The sequence below is a fragment of the Ctenopharyngodon idella genome, chromosome 18 (assembly GCF_019924925.1).
Source record: "Ctenopharyngodon idella isolate HZGC_01 chromosome 18, HZGC01, whole genome shotgun sequence".
Lineage (NCBI taxonomy): Eukaryota > Metazoa > Chordata > Actinopteri > Cypriniformes > Xenocyprididae > Ctenopharyngodon > Ctenopharyngodon idella.
The window spans coordinates 4,635,381-4,657,821 of record NC_067237.1 but is presented as its reverse complement, the minus strand read 5'-3'; the positions used below and the strand labels follow the sequence as shown (position 1 = coordinate 4,657,821).

Below are 22,441 nucleotides of genomic sequence, written 5' to 3'. Positions count from 1 at the left end.
TCTCAGGGCATTAAGTTGGATCTGTTTTGAAATTCTCTACCCTTTAGGAAAGCTTCGGCATAAATGGCTGGATTTTACTGGTCTCTCTGATTGCTTCTATTCATTGGGCCTGTTTTCAAGGGTCCACAAAAATATCCAGTACCTTGGCCTCACTTGGCCTTCTTTATTTTGTTATTTTGCTTTTACAATGAAAAGTAAAAGCAAAAAAAAAAAAAAAAAAAAAAAAAAAAAGCCTCAGTAGCCAGATTTTACATTTAGCATTAAATGACCCAACACTGTACAAACATTTTTAACTGTGAAAATCAAACAGTGTATATAATTACTACTGATTTTTTTTTTTTTTTTATTCAGCAAGGATGCATTAAATTGATACATATAAGAATGATTTCTGAAGGATCATGTGACACTGAAGACTGGAGTAATGATGCTAAAAAATTCAGCTTTGTAATCACAGGAATAATTTACATTCTAAAATATATTAAAATAAAAAATTATTTTAAATGGTAATAATATTGACAATATTACTGTTTTTACGATTTCATGATTTGTTAGTCAATAATTCAACTCACCAGAACAGTGTTCATTTTTTAATAAAAGCGTCATTAATTTTTTTCAGTTTTGCATTCTTTTGTTTTTGTCCATGTATTAGTGTGTTGTTATGGAAAGCGTGTTTACAACATTGCACCAAACACATAACACAAGTAAAACACATCAGGACAATTAAGCAAATGAGGCCATATTAAGATTTTCTTTTACCTTGCAAAGTTTTCTTCATAGTTGTTGAGGATAATGGCATGTCATGCAACCATTCACTGTTGGCATCTAGTTAATCTTCTACCAAGTGACAGATGCATGTGTGCCAAGACCTTGCATGCCTGTAACTCAAAGCTCTATAAACAGACCTGTGCTGGGTCAAGCTGTTCTTGCGTGAATGCTATCAAGGGACCTCTTTCCTTCTACTGTTTTCAGAGCTGCAGGCCATATTTACCCCCGCTCGCTCATAGTCGCAACAGGAGTTCTGGAGCCATACGGGTTACTGTTGGAACAAACTTGACTGAGGAGAAGTGCTTTTGTTCAAGGTGAAATGTACTTCTTTTTGAAATTGTTTTTCTACATCAGAACATGCTTTGTCCTATTAGCACTACACATTGCGAGTGCAACAAATAACACCAAACTATGAAACCAAACAGAATAATGAACAAAATATTTTAGCAAAATGTCACTGTAGTCAGTAGTGGCTCCTGACCTTAAATTAGGTAGGGCAGATTCTGGGCCTTAGTGCTAGTTAATGATAAACATTTTGTAAGCTTTATATTCTAATAACTGAACACATGCAGACACACTTTTGGCAGAGGTTTACTGTCCTTGCGTTATTCAGCCTGAGGGTGGTGCTCTAAAGTTGATTGACAGGCTTTAAAGTATTAGTTCACTTTCAAATGAAAATTACCCCAAGCTTTACTCACCCTCAAGCCATCCTGGGTGTATATGACTTTCTTCTTTCTGATGAACACAATCGGAGTTATATTAATAAATATCCAGATGCGTCCGAGCTTTATAATGGCAGTGAGCGGGATCAATGAGTATGAGCTGAAGAAAGTGCATCCATCCCCACATAAACGTACCCCACATGGCTCCGGGGGGTTAATAAAGGCCTTCTGAAGTGAAGTGATGTGTTTGTGTAAAAAAAAAAAAAAAAAAAAAAAAATCCATATTTAACAAGTTATGAAGTAAAATATCTACCTTCCGTTACGAAAAAAGTGGAACTGGCGTCAGTTAAGCTTTATCCGTAAGTTGAATAGGGAAGGCGTAGGACATAGCGTAAGCTTTTTGAACTGTGAGAGTTTTACACTTTCTTCATGTAACCACTAGATGGCAGTATAGCCCTATAAAATATATAAACATGGCTGCGTACATTGCTTTCAGACATAATAATTTAACTGTATTAAGTTTTGCATTTGGATATAGCCTATATTTAGATATTACAACCCGAATTCCGGAAATGTTGGGACGTTTTTTAAATTTAAATAAAATGAAAACTAAAAGACTTTCAAATCACATGAGCCAATATTTTATTCACAATAGAATATAGATAACATAACACATGTTTAAACTGAGAAATTTTTACAATTTTATGCACAAAATGATCTCATTTTAAATTTGATGCCTGCTACAGGTCTCAAAATAGTTGGGACAGGGGCATGTTTACCATGGTGTAGCATCTCCTCTTCTTTTCAAAACAGTTTGAAGACATCTGGGCATCGAGGTTATGAGTTTCTGGAGTTTTGGTGTTGAAATTTGGTCCCATTCTTGCCTGATATAGGTTTCCAGCTGCTGAAGAGTTTGTGGTCGTCTTTAACGTATTTTTCTCTATAGGTGAAAGATCTGGACTGCAGCACCCAGACTGTTCTACAACGAAGCCATGCTGTTGTAATAGCTGCAGTATGTGGGTTTGCATTGTCCTGCTGAAATACACAAGGCCTTCCCTGAAATAGACGTCATCTGGAGGGGAGCATATATTGCTCTAAAACCTTTATATACCTTTCAGCATTCATAGTGCCTTCCAAAACATGCAAGCTGCCCATACCGTATGCACTTATGCACCCCCATACCATCAGAGATGCTGGCTTTTGAACTGAACGCTGATAACACGCTGGACAGTCTCCCTCCTCTTTAGCCCGGAGGACATGGCATCCATGCTTTCCAACAAGAATGTCAAATTTGGACTTTTCCACTTTGAAACAGTCCATTTTAAATGAGCCTTGGCCCACAGGACACGACGCTGTGTCTGGACCATGTTCACATATGGCTTCCTTTTTGCATGATAGAGCTTTAGTTGGCATCTGCAGATGGCACGGTGGATTGTGTTTACCGACAGTGGTTTCTGGATGTATTCCTGGGCCCGTTTAGTAATGTCATTGACACAATCATGCTGATGAGAGATGCAGTGTCGTCTGAGAGCCCGAAGACCATGGCCATCCAATAAAGGTCTTCGGCCTTGTCCCTTATGCACAGAGATTTCTCCAGTTTCTCTGAATCTTTTGATGATGTTATGCACTGTAGATGATGAGATTTGCAATTTGATGTTGAGGAACATTGTTTTTCAAGTATTCCACAATCTTTTTACACACTCTTTCACAGATTGCCCATCTTTACTTCTGAGAGACTCTGCCTCTCTAAGACATCCCTTTTATAGTTAATCATGTTACAGAACTGATATCAATTAACTTAGTTAGTTGCTAGATGTTCTCCCAGCTGAATCTTTTCAAAATTTCTTGCTTTTTCAGCCATTTGTTGCCCCTGTGCCAACTTTTTTGAGACCTGTAGCAGGCATCAAATTTGAAATGAGCTCATTTAGTGGATAAAAGTGTAAAATTTCTCCCTTTAAACATTTGTTATGTTATCTATGTTCTATTGTGAATAAAATATTGGCTCATGTGATTTGAAAGTCTTTTTTCATTTTATTCAAATTTAAAAAACGTCCCAACATTTCCGGAATTCAGGTTGTATTAGAGACTACTTTTGTAAAGTTGGGATTGGGACTGTGCGCTCGTCAGTTGCCTGTTATTTTAAGACCTCCACCCAGTAACATTATTAATTACTAGTACTGTAAAAATAGATTAATAAGAAAATATTTGTAAAAACTGCTGAACATAGCCCCCCTGATCATGCAGCCTAGGTTAGCCTATGTGTTAATCCGCCCCTGGCCACAGCTGACTGTAGTTACAACAATGGATAAATAAAGTAACAATTGTTTATTACGAACCAGTTCAATAGCATATAGATGACCTCAAAGCTAGCAGACATGGCAATATAATTTGATTGATATATTGTTATTATTTTTCAATAAATAGGAGAACCTTCATTGTTATCCAAGATGCTTCATGATTAATGTTTACACTAGAGATGCGTGACTACTCTTGAATGAGATTTGAGTGATTAAATCACAAAAACATTTTGGGCACCATTTACACCTGTATTTAGAGCTGTACACCTGAGACAGATATAAATTTCAGGTCTAAACTGGCCCTAAGTTTTTATCTTAACACATTTTTGGTGAGTCACACCAGTCTTCCTATCTCAACCTGGGAGAAGACAAACACGCATCCCGCATCTGCCCAGCTACAGCTATTACTGTGCCAGTCTTCATCAGTATCTTGGCTGCAGTTTAGACTGAGACCTTCACCTGACAGTCAGAGAGAGCGGCCCCGGAGCTTGTGTTTAACACTCCAGTAAAAGACCCATGTCTGCCTGCCCTGGTCCCGGACAAACTCAATTTAATCCCCTGTCTCTGTATTGATGAATGGTGGGGAAAGTTCAGAGAGCAAATTAAGTTTCTTTTAGAAGTTTTGTTGTCGCAGTTGTTGTTGTTGTGGTGGTGGTTGGTTGGCAGGCTGAGCCTTCAATAAGACGTCTTGCCTTTGTTTTGGCCCACGATTAAATGAACAGCCGGAAGCTTCAGCGAGGAAGCCTTTTAAATGCTTTAAGAGTTGTTTTACATCTAAGCTGAATCACCTAATTTGTAGCTTTGTCAGGTCATTGGTCATGAGAGGTTTATTAAGGAGAAGTCTCAGATCCATTAGCGCTTGGCTCAGGTTCATAGAGGGCTGGATGGAAACATTTTTAAGAGGTATCGAAGGGTGAAGAGCTCATCAGTTTATGGGGACAAACGTATCTCTCTTTGCCAGCACTCACCAGACTCCATTGTAGAAGAAAAAAGTGACCATTACTGTGGTCAGAGGTGGATTATGTGTGCTGCCTGCCAACAATCAACATGGAGTGGATGGAAGTAGGAAAACCATTGTACCAAACTGTTTATTGCAGTTCGTAAATATGATGGAAGACTTAAGGTTTCTATTTGCCATGATCTGACTCAATAATGAACACATACTTGGAACAAACCCTAAGTATTAAACTTGTATTCCCTGCTTGAAATCTTTAATATATATTTAAAAAAAAATATTGCAGATAATAGAATATTAATGAAATAAAAGGCCGCTTAAAGGTGGGTGCACACTGTGCGATTTTGGCCACGATTTGGTCGTCTGAGACAAATTTTGAGAATCCTAAAAGATCCCTATAATCCTAGGCAAAAATCTGTAGTCTTTGATCGCTAGTTTGACATGTTCACCGACAGCCGATTAATGACCGTTGCGATCAAATTTTACCTCCGACGAAATTCTGGCAGTGTCAGAAGATTTGGCGCACAGTCCTTCAGTGTGACTTCTCCTATAACAAACATCAAATTGTCTTTGTTTTTCAAGATAAGCCGTGATCAAAATTAACGCTAGAGATTTCTTTGTTAGCCACCATTTCAGTCCCACATGTAATGCAGCTCACCGAATGTGTGTGGGTTGATGATGTAAAACTCCGGACAAGTTTTCAAGCACGCGTCCGTTTTTAACACGTCTTGACTGTCGTACAGTCTGACATTTAGGACAGCTGAGATCCCACAGTGTGACATGAGGATCATGTTCATACAGCCTGACCAGTAACAATCGTAAAGGACTATTATAAATCGCAGTGTGCACCCGCCTTAAGTGTACTTAAAGAACATACACTTTCATGACTGTTTCTTAATATACTCAAGTACACTTTTAAAAAGTGCACTTTGTAATAATGTCAAATTAAAAGGATTATATTATAGTACATTTTAAATCATTCCCTCGGTTTCACAGACAAGGCTTAAGCCTATTCTCAGACTAAAATGCATGTTTGAGCTGTTTTAACTGAAGACAATTTGCACTGATATATCTTAAAATATGTCAGTGCCATTGTTTTGTCTCAAGATTCACACCAGTAATGTTTTTTCTAAGCCATTTTTATAAAAGCTAAATGTCCTAATTGAAATAAGGCCTAATCCTGGCTTAATATAAGCCCTGTCTGTGAAACCAGGCCATTATATTTTATAATCTTTTGTCATGCTTTAAAGTACACTTATGTTAATGTGTTGACTAACACACTTACATTTACAAGTACATGTAAAGTACTTGATTATAATTATATTCAATTATAATTATAACTGTAGTGTGTTATTTGATGTAACATTCAAAGTTAATTCATTTTAAATGTACTAAACTTCATCATTACAAATGTGTAATTACATGTATATTTACATACATGATATAGACATTTCAATAGAATTGTTAAAGTACTTAGCATCATCATTCTCAGTACAAAGACAACGGAAGTAATTATGAAATTACATATAAAGATATATTGATAACACTTTATTTTAGTGTCCTTGTTACACATGTTACATGTAGTTACTGTAGTAATAACTATAAATTATGCATAATTGCATGTGACTAACCCCAAACCAAACCCTGACCTTAACCCTATAGTAAGTCCAAGTAGTTAATTATTATTACTCAGTACTTAAATGTATAATTACACTGTAACACGGACATATATATATTTAAGTCCTACTTAAGTATGTCAAAAGAGAAGCACTCTTAAGTTGAACTAATTGCATTTAATATAAATTTAAACTATAATACATTTTCATGTAATTGTAAATGACATCTAATTAATTGTCCGAAAACATTACATTCAGTTCAGACTTAAGTATATTCGGTTACACTTTATTTTAAGGTGTCTGTGTTACAGTGTAATTATACATTTAAGTACTGAGTAGTAATAATTAACTACATGTACTTACAATAGGGTTAGGATGAGGGTTTGGTTTAGGGTTAATTGCATGTAATTATGCATAATTTAAAGTTATTACTACAGTAACTACATGTAACGTGTGACAATGAGACTGTAAAATAAAGTGTTACCGTAAATTCTTTTAAAGTGTATTATTAATAAGTGCTCTTTTTAAAAGTATGCTAATGTGTACTTCTTTTTCACACTTTGGATACTGACCTAATTAAAATCCTAATCAACCTAATTAACATTAATTACAATATAACAACCAATGTGAACATATTAGCAAAAGTGACTGAAGTCTGAACATAAAAAATCAAATCTGGCCACATATAACCTGCAGTCGGAAAACATCTAATCAATAACATTTAAGAAATTAAATTTCGCCTGCAGTGTGAACAAAGCTAAACATAACTCATAGCAACCACTTAGCAACGCCCTGGCAACCACCCCCCTAGCATTATGATGGCAAGATTTTCATAGGCAAGCAATGCTTTTTTTTCCCACTGTAAAATGTATTTGGCATCTTTTAATTCTTCATCAACTCCAGAATCAGAAAGAGCTTTATTGCCAAGCATGTTTGCACACACAAGGAATTTGTTTTGGTGACGGAAGAAGCTTCCAGTGCTCCATAAAATATCCTTACAAATCCTTTACACTGTAAGCCAGGAATGAATGCAGGTTGATCCCAGGGATTTTCAACTGTGAATCTGAATCTTCTTTCCTTTAAGGCATTCTAATATAGCCTGCTATATCTGCACATCTGCCATCATGGGATTATTATAATGTGGAGGGATTGAAGCAACTAAATAACCAACATTTGGTGACTTTGATTATCCACTGCAGTAAACAAGCCACGCTCCCTGTGAATGCCAGAGGCTATATGTGCAAGGCATGATGGGAAACCTTAATCACTGATCCCTGACCCTAGCTGTGCACTATGTTTTTGGCCTATGTAATTAAAATAAAATCTTTGACCTAGCGGAACATACCGAAATGTTCACTCACACGCAAATATACGCACTGACCGAAAATGTTCCTATAATACATATATATGCATTTAGGGATTGTCCATCTGGGTAGTCCGCATTAAGCTTCATCCAGGCTTAGCACTTGGTGGATCGGGGCATGTGAGGCAAGAGGACGCCCGCAATCAAATCATTATTTCAGAGCGGCCGACAGAAACAGCATCTGTAGATGGGATGATTGGATTTTACTCCGTTTTTAAACACCACATTAAATTACAGCCGTAGTTCAACAGTGCAAGTCCGCAGAAACAAATAAATATCAGAGCTGGACTGATTGTAGCTGTTTGCTTCTTTTCCAACATATGTTTACTCCAATTGTCAGCCTTACTAATGGAAAACAGAAGTTGCCTGTCAAAGAATACAAATGTGTGGTGTTAGCGTGTTAATGCACTGCATAATCATGATGTCATACAGGTATGTAGCATTAGCAGAAGCACATGTGGGAGTTATAGACGCTTTGCACAGTTGGATATGACATAATGAGATTCATCACACATAATGGGTTTCCATTTGTTTGTGTTGTTCAATGCACATTGTGCACTATGTTTTTATTTCACCATGCACCTACCTCTTTGTATGTGTTTGTTGCATATGGATGATGGTACTATAGCAGTCTACAAACAATTACGTGCTATTAACATGACACACAGATGCCTGTTTGTTTCTTTAATCCATGTATTTGCTGAAGCCTTGTCTCTCTTTCTCTCTCTGTCTGTCCATCAGGCTTCTGTGTCCAATAAATGAAGTGATTACATGCTAAAAACACACAAACACAAATATCTGTCATCTGCACAATACCTCTGTCATTTCAACCCATTATCACTGTCATGATTGTGGGCCACATTATCATCATGGGCAATTATCATTGTGCAATTAGAATTGTATAATTTGTTTTGCTTGTTTTATAATATTGATGGCTTTTCACGTAGGCCGCAGTGTAAAACGCAACTAAAAGGGGTATTTAAAAATGTAGTGTAGATTTGAATTTGAAATTCGGTGTTGCTCTAAAAGTATTTTATTGGTATTTTGGCCTGTGATTTTCCAGGGTTATTATCGTTAACTAAAACTATTAAAAATGAATGAATTAAAAAGATAATAGCTTACCGTAAATTAAAACAAACTTATTTTTAACTGAAATAAATTTAAGATGAACACTTAAAATTTCTAACTGGAACTAAAACTGAACTAAAATGAAATAAAAATAAATTTAATCTAAATAATACAATAATACACAATAATACAAAAGCACATAAAATAGAATGACAAAAAATTAAACTAAAATTAAACTAGGGCTGCACAATTAATCACGTTTAAACCGCACGCGATTTAGCAAAGGCTGCGATTATTTATGCGCAGCTTGTCAGAGATGTACGGCTCTGTGATCAGTAGTAAATGCTTCTCCATCTGAAAGCCAGAGGGCGCTCTTGCACAGAAACTCTAAATATGCCTTGCTGCAGAAGAAGATAACACTAGTCATATCGCTGTGGCTGAATAAACAGAAGATATTCTGTGTAAGAAGCCACATCATCTCACAGAAGGATGCTCAACTGTCGTTATGAAGTGAGTTTGAAATAAAAACATGTTATTAAATGTTGTCTTTTGTTGGACAAGATGTTAATAAATGCTTCTCATGTCTGGAAAGATGTTTGACGCGTGTTGCTTTTTCAAATGTACATTATAAGTGACTCAAACTCGCAGTGCTTTCAGATGGATTAGCATTTGGAGCCATACTTCACTGACAAACTGCGCATAAAAAAATAATCGCAGCCTTTGCTATTTCATGATCACACTAAGAATTGCGCAGTCTTATTTTTCGTATCGTGTGATAAATCGTGCAGTCCTAATAGAAACTATAATAGTATATAAATGATACTAAAATAACACAGTTAATTTAATGGATGCAGTATATAACAGGGGACAGTGGGGTAAGATGAGCCAGTAGTTTAATTTTCTTCTTTTTTTGACCTGCTCTTTTCTATATCATAAAAATATAGTTACCAGGTGCTCTCAAGCTGCTCAAAGGACAAACAAGCACCATAAAATTAGTAGGCAAGTGCTTAAAGGGCACCTATTATGCAAAATTCACTTTTACATGATGTTTGGACATAAATGTGTGTTGGCAGTGTGTGAACACAGCTACCCTACAATGATAAAAATGCACCCACTCCTTTTTTTAAAAAAAATCCCCATTAAACCAAAGCAGTCTCACTAGACATGTCGTTTTGATTCTCTGAGCAGTGTGATGTTACACTGCTCAGGCCCCGCCCACGGACGCTAACTGACAGTCCTACATTACCATAGCTTCTGCACTCAGCAAGTTGTACGCTGTCCACCATTTTCTCTAAGCTCGAACAGCTGTAGCGACAACAATGTCTCGTAAGCAGTCCCGCTGTTCTGTTGTTGGGTGTAAGAGTGAACAAAAGAGTTTTCATTTTCTCCCAACATCTGAGCCACGAAGGACGCAGTGGATTAGTTTTATTTTTGAAGGTAATGCGCCCCAAAATACACCTAAATTAATTTCACTCCAGACTGCTTTGTGAACGAGGGACAATACAAGACAGGCTTTGCTAAGAAGTTGTTACTCAAGGATGGATCCGTACCAACTGTTCATGATTCAGCTTCACCTCCAGAAGAAGTATCACACTGTTTATTTTTTATGATTTTTGAGCAAATCGCCATTTCAGTTGATGTGCCTGTTAGCCAGTAACACAACAAATGCAGCTAAAGCTATTTTCTTAAGTGACCAGATGTCTGTTGTCTATTTTATACCTTATGTACTGTATAACCACACGTTTGTAAAGAACAGTGTAAAAGGTGATTGTCTTGAAAAACTGTGTACGTTTTCTGTAAAGACAAGACATTAAAAACGCTATGTTTATTTGCAAAGGCCAGCACATTTATCCACTAGCAACGCCGTTCGGAAACCTCCAGTTTCATTCTAAAAGTTGTAACTTCTTCCTGAGTCTCTCTATCAGTGTCCGACTCCGGTTTGAACAATGTAAGGCTGAACACCATTACTGACAATCCTCATTTTGGCTGCGTGAGATTCTCCAGCTTTATGTTGTTGAGCAACCGAAGCACAAGCTGTTAAAGCTCCTCCCTCTTCTGGAAAGGGGGCCGGGAGCAGCAGCTCATTTGCATTTAAAGGGATACACACAAAAACGGCGTGTTTTTGCTCACACCCAAATAGGGGCAAATTTGACAAGCTATAATAAATGATTTGTGGGGTATTTTGAGCTGAAACTTCACAGACACATTCTGGGGACACCAGAGACTTATATTACATCTTGTGAAAAGGGGCATAATGGGTGCCATTTAAATATTTATCGGTATCATATTGGTAATCAGATTAAGATATTTTTATTTTTAATCAGTCAGGTATTAGTCGATATTGGATATTCAGTTGTTAAATTCCCCTATTTTTCCTCTCATTTGCACTTTTATGTATTTAAATTTGGTACCTCAAGATATATCACGCCAAGTCTGATGTTAGTGACGCCATTGGTTCGTGCCGAGTTGAAATATGCAGAGTCATCCTCTAGACAAGGAGAAATGGACGGATATCTAATATAGCATACCTAATTATATTCCAGGGTGTCTCATGTTAACTGAAATCATAAGAAAGTATCTAAAACAAAACGTCATAGAATATATGACTTTGCAAAAAAGCTTCAGTGTCCAGACTTACCGTTTGACTTTCCTCAATGTATTCCTGTTAGCGTGTGTGTATGTGTATGTGCGTGTTTACCCAATATTTCAATGCCATGCATGTTTGTGAATACAAATTCTGATGCCCTTTTAGTGCCCTCCTCCAGGGGAAGGGCGCACTCTGCTTTTAATCAAAATAAACAGGCACGGTGAGGGTGAAGGATGTCTTTTAGAAAATATTCATTAGAAAATTTCTAATGCTAAGTTTATTGTACACCTTCATTCCCTTTAGAGGGACTAAATTGATGTTCTGTCTATTTTTTGTACACACAAATATGGTACATATTCAATACATGTACATTTCAAAGTATTACCATCTGATACCATCACTGTCCCATGGTACCGCCGCAGTACTTTTTATAAGAACAGAAAGTTTAAGATTCCAGTAAGCTGACTTTAGGGGTATAGTCTGACAGATCAATATTGCACTCATTGAGACTGCCGGTACAAGGCTAACTAAATAGACAGACACTTTCTCGTCTCGACCGGTGTATTTATCATTAGTGTAACACTGCAGAGGATGTGCACTGCTGAGGACAGCTGCAGCAAAACAGTCTAACACTAGAATGAGCAAGTAAATGAATAAATGGAGAAGGATGTTTTGGTTATTGAATCAGGCGTTTTTCTGCCCTTGTTCTTTCTCTTCTCTCCTCTGTTCTCATCTTCTTTCAGCTTCTTTTGTCTTATGAAAAATGAATACCGGATTTGCTCAGATTTAAAATAGTTTTACCGTTTTTTTAAGTCAATGGTGCATTATTGACCTCACAAGGTTACTAGATATTAATACTGAAGTATATTGAGATATTTTCTGGGGTTTTGTGTTATTTACAGCGTGTTTGAAATGAAAGTGCCTCCGTCTCATTGATGTAATTTACCAAGCGTGTCATCCTAAAATAACTGGGACTCTTCCTGTCTTAGTCCTTGAACAGCAATGCAGCTGGACTACTAATCACCAGGGACTGTCCTTGACCAACAATGCTGAGGTGTTTATGTGTGTGAGGAAGAAAGCTCAAGGTATCACATTTGTGTGTGGAATAGATGTGGTGTGTCCACCTAAATATGTTGCCATTCAGCTGAAAAGACTTAAAGGATTAGTTCACTTTAAAATGAAAATTATCCTAAGCTTTACTCACCCTCAAGCCATCCTGGGTGTATATGACTTTCTTCTTTCTGATGAACACAATCAGAGTTATATTAATAAATATCCTGATGCATCCAAGCTTTATAATGGCAGTGAACGGGGACCAACGAGTATGAAGCTCAAGAAAGTGCATCCATCCATCCATTATAAACATACTCCACACGGCTCCGGGGGGTTAATAAAGGCCTTCTGAAGCGATTCGATGCATTTGTGTAAGAAAAATATCCATATTTGACAAGTTATAAATTAAAATATCTAGCTCCTGCCAGACCGCCTTCCGTATTCAACTTAAAGGATTAGTCCACTTTCAAATAAAAATTTCCTGATAATTTACTCACCCCCATGTCATCCAACATATCCATGTCCTTCTTTCTTCAGTCGAAAAGAAATGAAGGTTTTTGATGAAAACATTCCAGGATTATTCTCCTTATAGTGGACTTCAATGGTCTCCAAATGGTTGAAGGTCAAAATTACAGTTTCAGTGCTGCTTCAAAGGGCTTTAAACGATACCAGCGAAGGAATAAGGGTCTTATCTAGCGAACGATCTGTCATTTTCTTTTAAAAAATGAAAATGTATATGCTTTATAGACACAAATGATCGCATCAAAAGTGCTTCCACCAGAAGGCGATTCCGTATTCTTCAAAAAGCTTGCGCTAAATGTCCTATGCCTTCCCTATTAAAATTATGGAAAAAACGGAACTGGCGCCGCGTTCGTTCCGTAAGTTGAATAGGGAAGGCATAGGACATTTAGTTCTACGCCAGGCTCCTTATCTAGGTAACCAGCAAAACATCTTTGGCTGACCAGCTTCACCAGAAAGACTATGCTGGTGGTTGAGAAGCCTTTTTTTGCTAAACAGCAGTAATAACTCTGAGATATGCTGAGAACACATTTACAGATTGTTAAATACAAATTGTACAAATTAGCATTAGTTAATATATTATGAATGAACATGAATTAACAATGAGCAATAAAAATTCATTGTTAGTTCATGATACCTAATGCATTAACATATTTAACTGTATTGCAGCTATAGTCTTTTCAGCAGGGTATTTAGTCATTTTTATCTCAAACTGAGTTTATCCTCCTTTGAAAGATTGTAAAAGTTTTAAAGAAAGACTTTTGAGAAAAAGTAATTCAAGGGCATTTCCACAGCTATGCTAAAAAAATTAAAAAAAAATCAGCAGAAAAAAAGAAGGTGTCTGTAACATTTACAAACACTTCCTTTGACACTAAAACACAAAACAATGCAATGCATAATTCAAAATACGGGGAAAGCAATCAAGTATTCCTTCATATTAACACCTCCTCAAATGCAGCATGTCTTTCAGGAAAAAGAATACAGTGCATTCGTGTGTGGCTGTTAATAGAGTTACTTTGAAATGCATCGTCATGAAAAATTGACCATGGTCTTAGAAAGAAGATGGAAAGGGCTAACAAAAATAGATCAAGATAGACCCTTCACTCTGAGGGTAACAGTCATGCGGTAAAAGTAGTGCTTATCTCAAATAGAAGAAGAAACGATGCATATATGCCATAGTCTCTCTCTTTGTACATGACTCATTCTCTCTCTTACTCTTTCCGACTGCTGACAGCTGCACTCTAGATCCCTACTTCTGTGGAGTCAGGAGACTTTGCATGATTACTCTCTGATGGAGTGCCCCTGCTGCTCTTTGTAGTGGCCTAGAAAGTTAGGGTGGAGGTGGGGCAGGTGTTCATAGACAAATACTGAGATGACTTTGAAAAACTTTATACACCTTTTCATTTTCATTTCATGTGACTTCAGTTGTCCTTCATGACCATGTCTCCAGATAGAAAGACTAAAACTAAATGCAGCTGCCTTGATGATTTGCTACTTACTCATTCAGTCATATGCACCGATTTATGTTTCTGATGGTGGGTGCCCACATTCAGTGCAGACCAACATCTATTTGTCTGCTGGTTTGAGTCCTTGATCACAGATACATTATTCAGGGTTTCTTGTAGGGTAGAGATGTATGCGTCACATCAGCTAATGCCCCAGGGTTCGGTGTTTGGACCTCCCCCCTTCTCAAAAATCTCCTCTTTTCAAAATATGTGACATTCCTTCATCTTAGCACATGGATATGGTTAAGGCTACATTGCACTGACACACAGCTCTACTGGACCTCTTTTTTGTAGGGTTAGTAATATCAAGGATTTTAAAAAACACACATACTAGTCTTCTGATTTACAGTATCCATGCATCAAGCTAGGACAAGCAAGGAAACAGTGAAGTTAACATTGCACATTGGGAGGAGAGTTAATGTGCCACTGTGAGGACTTTTACATGGAGACTAAATTAAATATTAACCTCAGTTTGCTGGTTTTGTCCTCTTTCAAGTCTCCAAAGTCTGTTTGGCTTGTCCTGAGCATGATCGTGAAATGCAAAAAGCAGATCCCTTAATTGGTTCTGACAGGTAAGTGTGAGAGAGTCCCTGCATTTTCACGACTACATGGGGAAGAGAGTATTTAATGTGGAAGTAATGATTGCAGGAGAAGGCCGATAGCCTGAGGGCGAATGGAGAAAATGAACGTGTGCGCTACATTTATTCATGTGTTCTCTCTGCATTCACACTACCAGGCTTTCTTACACATGTTACCAAAGTTATACTGTAGAATGGCTGTATGGTTAGATATATTTATGTGTATATATGACATTATATCACAGTGATGCCACCACTGCTTTATTACTTTATGATTTAATGTAATGACTTTAAGAAATTTAATTGAGTGAAAAAAATCCTAAAGGAATGATAATGGAATTTCTGTTGTAGTTTGAAACCAATCCAAGTGGTATAAAATCAAAATCCACTAAGAGTGAGGCAGTGAAAATTGGGATGTTTATCCAGTTGGATCATATTTGAATCTTTGTATAGTCCTAAGGGATTCTTATATGTTCCTTTTAGGATTAGTTCCAAATTCCATTAGCATTCTTTTTATTTATTTATTTATTTCACTACTCTAAGTATGTAGTTTTTCCATTTGCATTCCCATTCACCTCACAGGTTGCCACAGGCCCCTTATTTTAAAATGGACTGAGTAACTCCGGTTGGAAGGAACACGTTCCACTTGGGTAAATAACATTGTGCAACATTTGGAAGTTAGGAACCGCAGATGGTCGCCACTTCACTTTAGCTGGTCTCCATTCAGCCTGTTCATGTCTCAGCACTACTCTAATGCATTTATAGAGAAAACCATGTCCCCAAACACCTCAAACCTAGCCCTTCCATTCTCAGACTACTTACAGAGAGAGGTGGAGAGAGCCTAAACTCATCAGATCAGTTTGTCCTAGAAACATTTCTGTTCCATACTGTGAGGACAGTCGTGTTAGTGCAGTCAGTGACCATAGAACACTTTAAAATAGAGAAGGAGAGCCTTTCTAAAACATCAGCATAGGGCTGTTTACCAGAAGAGTCATAGGAGAGAATAGCAGGGCAGTGAGTGTATGCTTTTAGTGTGTATGAGAGAAAGGAGAACACTTGTAAGCTGACGTTTAGACCTAATAATTAGTTAAGTTCACAAAAGCCTGTCAAGAACATGTCTGGGTCATATTTAACCTAAAAAAATCTAAAGGAAAAAAATGAGAAATTTTGTTTTGCATATTTAGGCTTTTGTGACAGGCAGTAAAATAAAATAAAATTATATATATATATATATTTTTTTTTTTTCTTTTCTTTTCCTACCTGTCAAGAACATGTCTGTCATATTTAACCTCAAAAATCTAAAGAAAAAAATATATAAATTTATTATTTTATTTTATTTTATTTTATTTTTTTATTTTTTTCTGCCTGCCACAAAAGCCTGTCAAGAACATGTCTGGGTCATATTTAACCTAAAACAATTTAAAGAAATTTCTTTTCTTTTCTTTTCTTTTCTTTTCCTACCTGTCAAGAACATGTCTGTCATATTTAACCTCAAAAATCTAAAGAAAAAAAAATATTTATTTTATTTTATTTTATTTTATTTTATTTTATTTTATTTTATTTTATTTTATTTTATTTTATTTTATTTTATTTTATTTTATTTTATTTTATTTTATTTTATTTTATTTTATTATTTTTTTTTTTCTGCCTGCCACAAAAGCCTGTCAAGAACATGTCTGGGTCATATTTAACCTAAAACAATTTAAAGAAATTTCTTTTCTTTTCTTTTCTTTTTCTGCCTGTCAAGAACATGTCTGTCATATTTAACCTCAAAAATCTAAAGAAAAAAATAAATAAATTATTTTATTTTATTTTATTTTATTTTATTTTATTTTATTCTGCCTGTCAGGGTGTTTGTAGTGCAGGCAGGGTTCTGAAAAGTATGTTATTATGTAGTTAAAGCGTTAACACGGTCACTTTATATAATTAATTTATTATTCATATATAAACATTCATAAACACACAATAAGGTTTGTTCTCATGCATTTAAATGTACTTTAAATAATATATCATTTTTTGCATTTAGAAATGTTTAATTGTCATGATGTTACAATGCAAAAAAAATGCTTTATTATATATATATATATATATATATATATATATATATATATATATATATATATATATATATAGCTTTTGATTTTGATGTGAAATATGACCTGGATTTTTTTTTTGACAGGCTTCATAAGATTTGCCCAAAACCTTTTAATCAATGACATAGCAGTTGTCTCATCTGGTTGTTTGTCAGTATGAGGAAATAAACTGTTAATCAAATTTTTGATCACATTAACTTCCGAAAGCATCACAGTAACTGAGATGCATATTTTTCTTTTTATGCATTAGTATAGCTTTTTTTTTTTTTTAGCTGTGCTTTGGTTTTTTGGTAATGTTGCTTGGCAACATTATAAAAAACAGAACAAAAGATCCATGTGCCACCAGTTAGCGCAGATCTATCCGCTTGTATTCATACTGTATTGATTTCGTTTACCAGACAGTTACAGGATTTTGAGCATCTGAGAGACACATTCAATTAGGCCTGTTGGTGAAAGCAATGACAAAGACTTCCATTTCGTCATCTGTCAAGCTTTGATAAGCACAAGCTGATCTCTGCACTAAAACAGCGATAATGAAACTCAGCCTTCGTCAAGAGAAACACAAGCCTAATGAGCTGCTGCAAAATAGACTAACTCATAACAACTGTCCATCCCACAGCCAATGCCCTGAAAAGAAAAAACAGCCTGTAATTACAGTTCCACAATGCAGCATATACTGGCAAAATAAGATTATATTCAGGGAAAATGAGAGGAAAACCTGCTTAATTGAACAGAGGATTCTGCTGCAACAACTCTATATGTATTACGCTGTTATTAAAGGATGCTATAAAAAAAAAAATCTAATCTCTTGGGACAAATGGTGTGAACAGCATATCGAGTAGCCCACAATGCAGTTATTCATGAGTCATGGCCACGTCAAAAACGGGTCTCACCTACAGACAATTTGCTAATTGCGTTTCCATTCTTTATTTAGTTGAAGCTGCTTGAGTTTGCAGTGCCATATGGGCATCTGAACATCCCTGACCATGTTTCCATAATGATTGAGAGCTTCTCAAAGGATTCTTTTAGAGTCTGTTGTATTCAGTACTGAAGAGCTGTCAGGGCCTCCTGAGCTTGTTCTTATTTGCTCTTTCTACATTTATTCTTATTTAGTCTCGAATGTTGACGTTAATATGTCTCATTTTGTTTCAAAATGCTTGTCGGTCCAATGCCGCGTGATGAATGGTCCGTGACGCATATTTTTATTTTCCTGTCTTTGGCTGTCTGTGTAATGCATGACTCCACTTCCAATTAAAGGCCATTACTGGGAAAAAAAAAAAAAAAAAAAAAAAAGCCTCCTTCATGGCCACTGACTGCATTAAGCTCACTCTTATTCTCTCTCTGTTTCCTTCCTCTCTTTTAGTGTCATCTCGTCATGCTAACGTTGTATCTTGTTGGCTGTGGTTAATTAGAGGCCCTTAAAACATCCTCAGATATGAATTTCTGATGTGTTTATTAGTCAGTGTCTGTATTTGCATTGAGAGCATCTGATGCTTCCTAATGCTGCTTTTCCCGAGGCACCGCTCCCAGCTTTCACTGAAGGCACAAGCTGTTTTTTTCCCTTCTAAATTCTTAGTAAAAGGGAAGTAGTACACATTCGTTTCATACAAGGTATGAAACAACATTGAAATTTGCATTAGATTCATTGACCATTACGCTACACTCTCTGTATACTTCATTTAAGCACGTATTAGCAGACACTTTTATGAGATGTTACAGTATATTATTAAGAATGAGCCTGAACACTTCGTCATTATGAAGAAGTGTTGCAGAAGTATTCATCTAGATGGTCTAATACAGTCTTAACCCCGCACACGGGCCGCCCATTAAGAAAAACATACATTCATTTGTAGGAATTGCAAGCTCTAATCAGATTGCCTGTATGCAACTTCCTTGAGGTGCACAGATTCTTGTCAGTCTGCTGGGAAATAAAAATGTTTTGAACTTACCCGGTTAATATTAGTAGGGATAAAAATTCACTGGTTGTGCCCAAGTTTGAAAGTTTGTGCAACTGAATAATTAAAGAATTAGTTCACTTTAAAATGAAACGGCCAATACTGAGCTGGCATTCGGATTTAAACACAGAAGCGCTGCAACGTAAATAGCATAAGAGAATGGCAGGGTAGAGACAAATTTTTTAAATCAAGTCATTATTATTTTATTTTTTTTGCATGCAAAAAGTATCCTCGTCGCTTCATAACATTAAGGTTGAACCACTGTAGTCACGTCGACTATTTTAACTGTTTTTACTACTTTCTGGACCTTGAATGTGGTAATTTCATTGCTTTCTATTGAGGATAAAACCTCTTGAATTTCATCAAAAATATCTTAATTTGTGTTCTGAAGATGAATGAAGGTCTTACGGGTTTGGAACGACATGAGGGTGAGTAATAAATGACAGAAATTTCATTTCTGTGTGAACTAACCCTTTAAATAGACAGTTATCTCCTTTACACGCAGACACAGAATGCACATGCTAGTTGACAGTCGCCTTTAGTCCTTTCGGTGTGCTCAAGGACAGATTTTTTTCCCCGACCCAAGTGACAACACAGTCGGCTTTCACCAATGCTAGTTCTTTGGCGTTGGTTTGGTGTGTCCCTACCCTAACAAATTCCATTCACAAACAACCAGACTCCTGACTGTGAACACGGGCAATCTCGCAAAATCTCTCATAGTCAAACATGACTTTATAATAAACAAACATGGCGGATGACGGGCAAGAAGAAATGGTGATAATAGTGTTTGGACTGCTTTTTACAGAAAATTTGCAGAAAAAAAAAACAAAAAGTGATGTTATGCATCTGGTATTGTCTGATTTGGTATTGTTTCGTTGCACGAGACAATCTATCATTTTGTGTGCGTTTGTCCTCAGAGTTCCCCCTGCCCAACAGGATTTCTGATTATATTCAACATGTTTGACATTTACAATTTGAGATCGATGCGGACCCGACGTTCTTCCAAGCAGATTCAGTCACACTTAACACACCTCACACCACAGGAAAATCTGATAAGATAATCTTTAGAACCATCAAGGATTGTTGGAAGGGGAGAATTGGGCCTGATTATCTTATAGTGTGTAGGTGCCTTAAATGATGTTTTATTAACAAAGTTCGGGAGGAGCACGTTCAGATAATCTACCCAATCAGCAAGAGAGGAGAAATATAGAGAGACCCGACTTACCTCGGTTCCACAAAAGTTTTCCAGCATCCCTCCTCCACACCAACTCCTCAATCTTGATTATTCCTATCCTAGGTAGGGATGGGGAAGTACTCTGGGTTCAGGCCAAATTCTGAGCTTGGAGCCCTCTCCTCGGACGACACGCCAAAAATGCCCAATCTGGTTATATATGTGTGCGAACTTGTGAATAGATATTTACCATAGACTTTAAAAAAGATGGACGATGTGTCTTCACTTCCTTCCGCTGTAGAAAATTGAAGCCAAAATATCCCAGAATTGGCTGCTGACATTGTGTGCAGATTACATCATTTGGAGCCTGATTCTGTGCAGTAGTGATCCTGAGGTGGATCTGCAGTATCAAGGTCCCGGCCATACTTAATCACAAGCACAGCTGTCAATCATTACGTTACATCACTTTTTTTATAGCATCCAATAACTAAAAGAAATAACTAAAAACACGAACTACCTAAAAATGACAGAAACCATCTTTTGAAAAAAAAAAAAAAAAAAAAATATATATATATATATATATATATATATTTGAAGTGTAATTGGATTTTGGAATTTGGCTCCCGTCCCATTCAATTCCAGGGAGAGGGTCTATGACCTATACTGCAACCATCCACCAGGGGGTGATCGAAATCTTAGGTTTCACTTTTCAAGACGTGTGCGGCACACTTGATATTTACCAACAGAAATGTCTATTTTGCTATTCTGTTGTCTTTTGTGAAAAAATAAAAAAATAAAATATTATTGCATTTGGACAGACAGATATTCACAATGTTTTAATAAGTGTTCACTGAGACTGTTGTAGTTGGTGATTCTTGGCTAAAATAAGCTGCATCTTATTATTTGTTTTGTTTTACATACTGCTTTGAGAGACCTTCAGCAATATCACTTGGAGAATCCATACTGAGAAACAGTGACTCCATTTAGAGCTACACATTTAGCTTGTTATCTGGTAAACTGAATGCATGCCAAGACAGATAACTTATTGGAGTAGCATGTGTGTTTGCATGTACAGGGGTATAAATTAATGTACACTCAAAGTCTAAAACATTCTGTAATTACTATGGAGGCCATTATTGTTTTAGTTCATTAAACCTGTTTAAGTTGATCCTTCATTGGCTTAATGTAATAAAGGAAGGCACTGTCTTTGGCACACATGTAGATTGCTCATCTCAGCACAACACTGAAATGTTTCTGAGTGCTTGTATTTATAGTGCAAGACTCATACTAATTGCCTAAACTGTCTGATATACTTTAATAATGTTATATCGCTCTGCTAAAATAGAGAAAATTACAGCCATTCTAGCACCCACACAAACAGTCGGCAGAGTGCTAGATTAGAGTTTTCTAATTAGTAATAGATTGTATTCAGCCAGTAATTATTGGTGATTAGGGTGTCTGGTGCTTAAGTAGTTTCCATAGTATCAGCTGTGCTGAGTCACTGACCTTCGGCTGACCAGCAGAATCATTTTCTGCCTCACCAAACAAATTGTCTTGTTGGGTCTCTAAACTGTCAAATTGAAGATAATTTGATGGAATTGGGTCAAATGATTCGGCTTTAAACAACATTGTGTCAAGGAATGGCCTCATGTCTTGCACTTAGTAAATTAATTTGTCTTTGAATCACAGAAAGGGATATTTTCCTTTTTTTATTAAATGAAATGCCCCCATTCGTTTTTAAGACACCATAGATGTCACTGCCTATGATATCCAAGTGTGCCGCACAAGTCCTGAAAAGTGAAGCCAAAACATTTCGACAGGCCCTGGTGGTTGCTCCCAGTATAGGTCATAAACCCCGCCCTCTCCATGTAATCTAATGAGACGTGAGACAAACTAAACAATCAAATTACACTTCAAATACATTTTTTTTCCAAAGATGGTTTCTGTCATTTTATGTAGTTTTTATCACGTTGATGTAAGTTCAAGTGTTCATTTTTTAAATAAGTTTTGGTTTTAGTTAGATATTTGATGATATAAAAATGGGGGTGTGATGTCATGATTGACAGCTGAGATTAACAGCTTCTCTGAAGTAGTCACTGAGGCACCAACAGACTTTTTTTTTCAACATGTTCTCCAACCACGCCCATATAGGTTGTTTGTGCGACACTTCCCTAAAATACAACCCATAGGAGCGTTTACTGAAATTGTGCCCCTATCGACAACAGGACACTTTCATATATGCATTGTACCCTTT

At 36.5% G+C, this 22,441-nt stretch overlaps 1 long non-coding RNA gene across 1 annotated transcript; it reads left to right on the top strand.

The window, feature by feature from the left end:
* Positions 1 to 924: 924 nt before the first annotated feature.
* On the top strand, positions 925 to 3,438 carry LOC127499909 (uncharacterized). The gene is made up of 2 exons (XR_007926217.1): positions 925 to 1,079; positions 2,374 to 3,438. It is a non-coding gene; the product is annotated as an uncharacterized LOC127499909 (long non-coding RNA).
* The last annotated feature ends 19,003 nt before the right edge of the window (positions 3,439 to 22,441 follow it).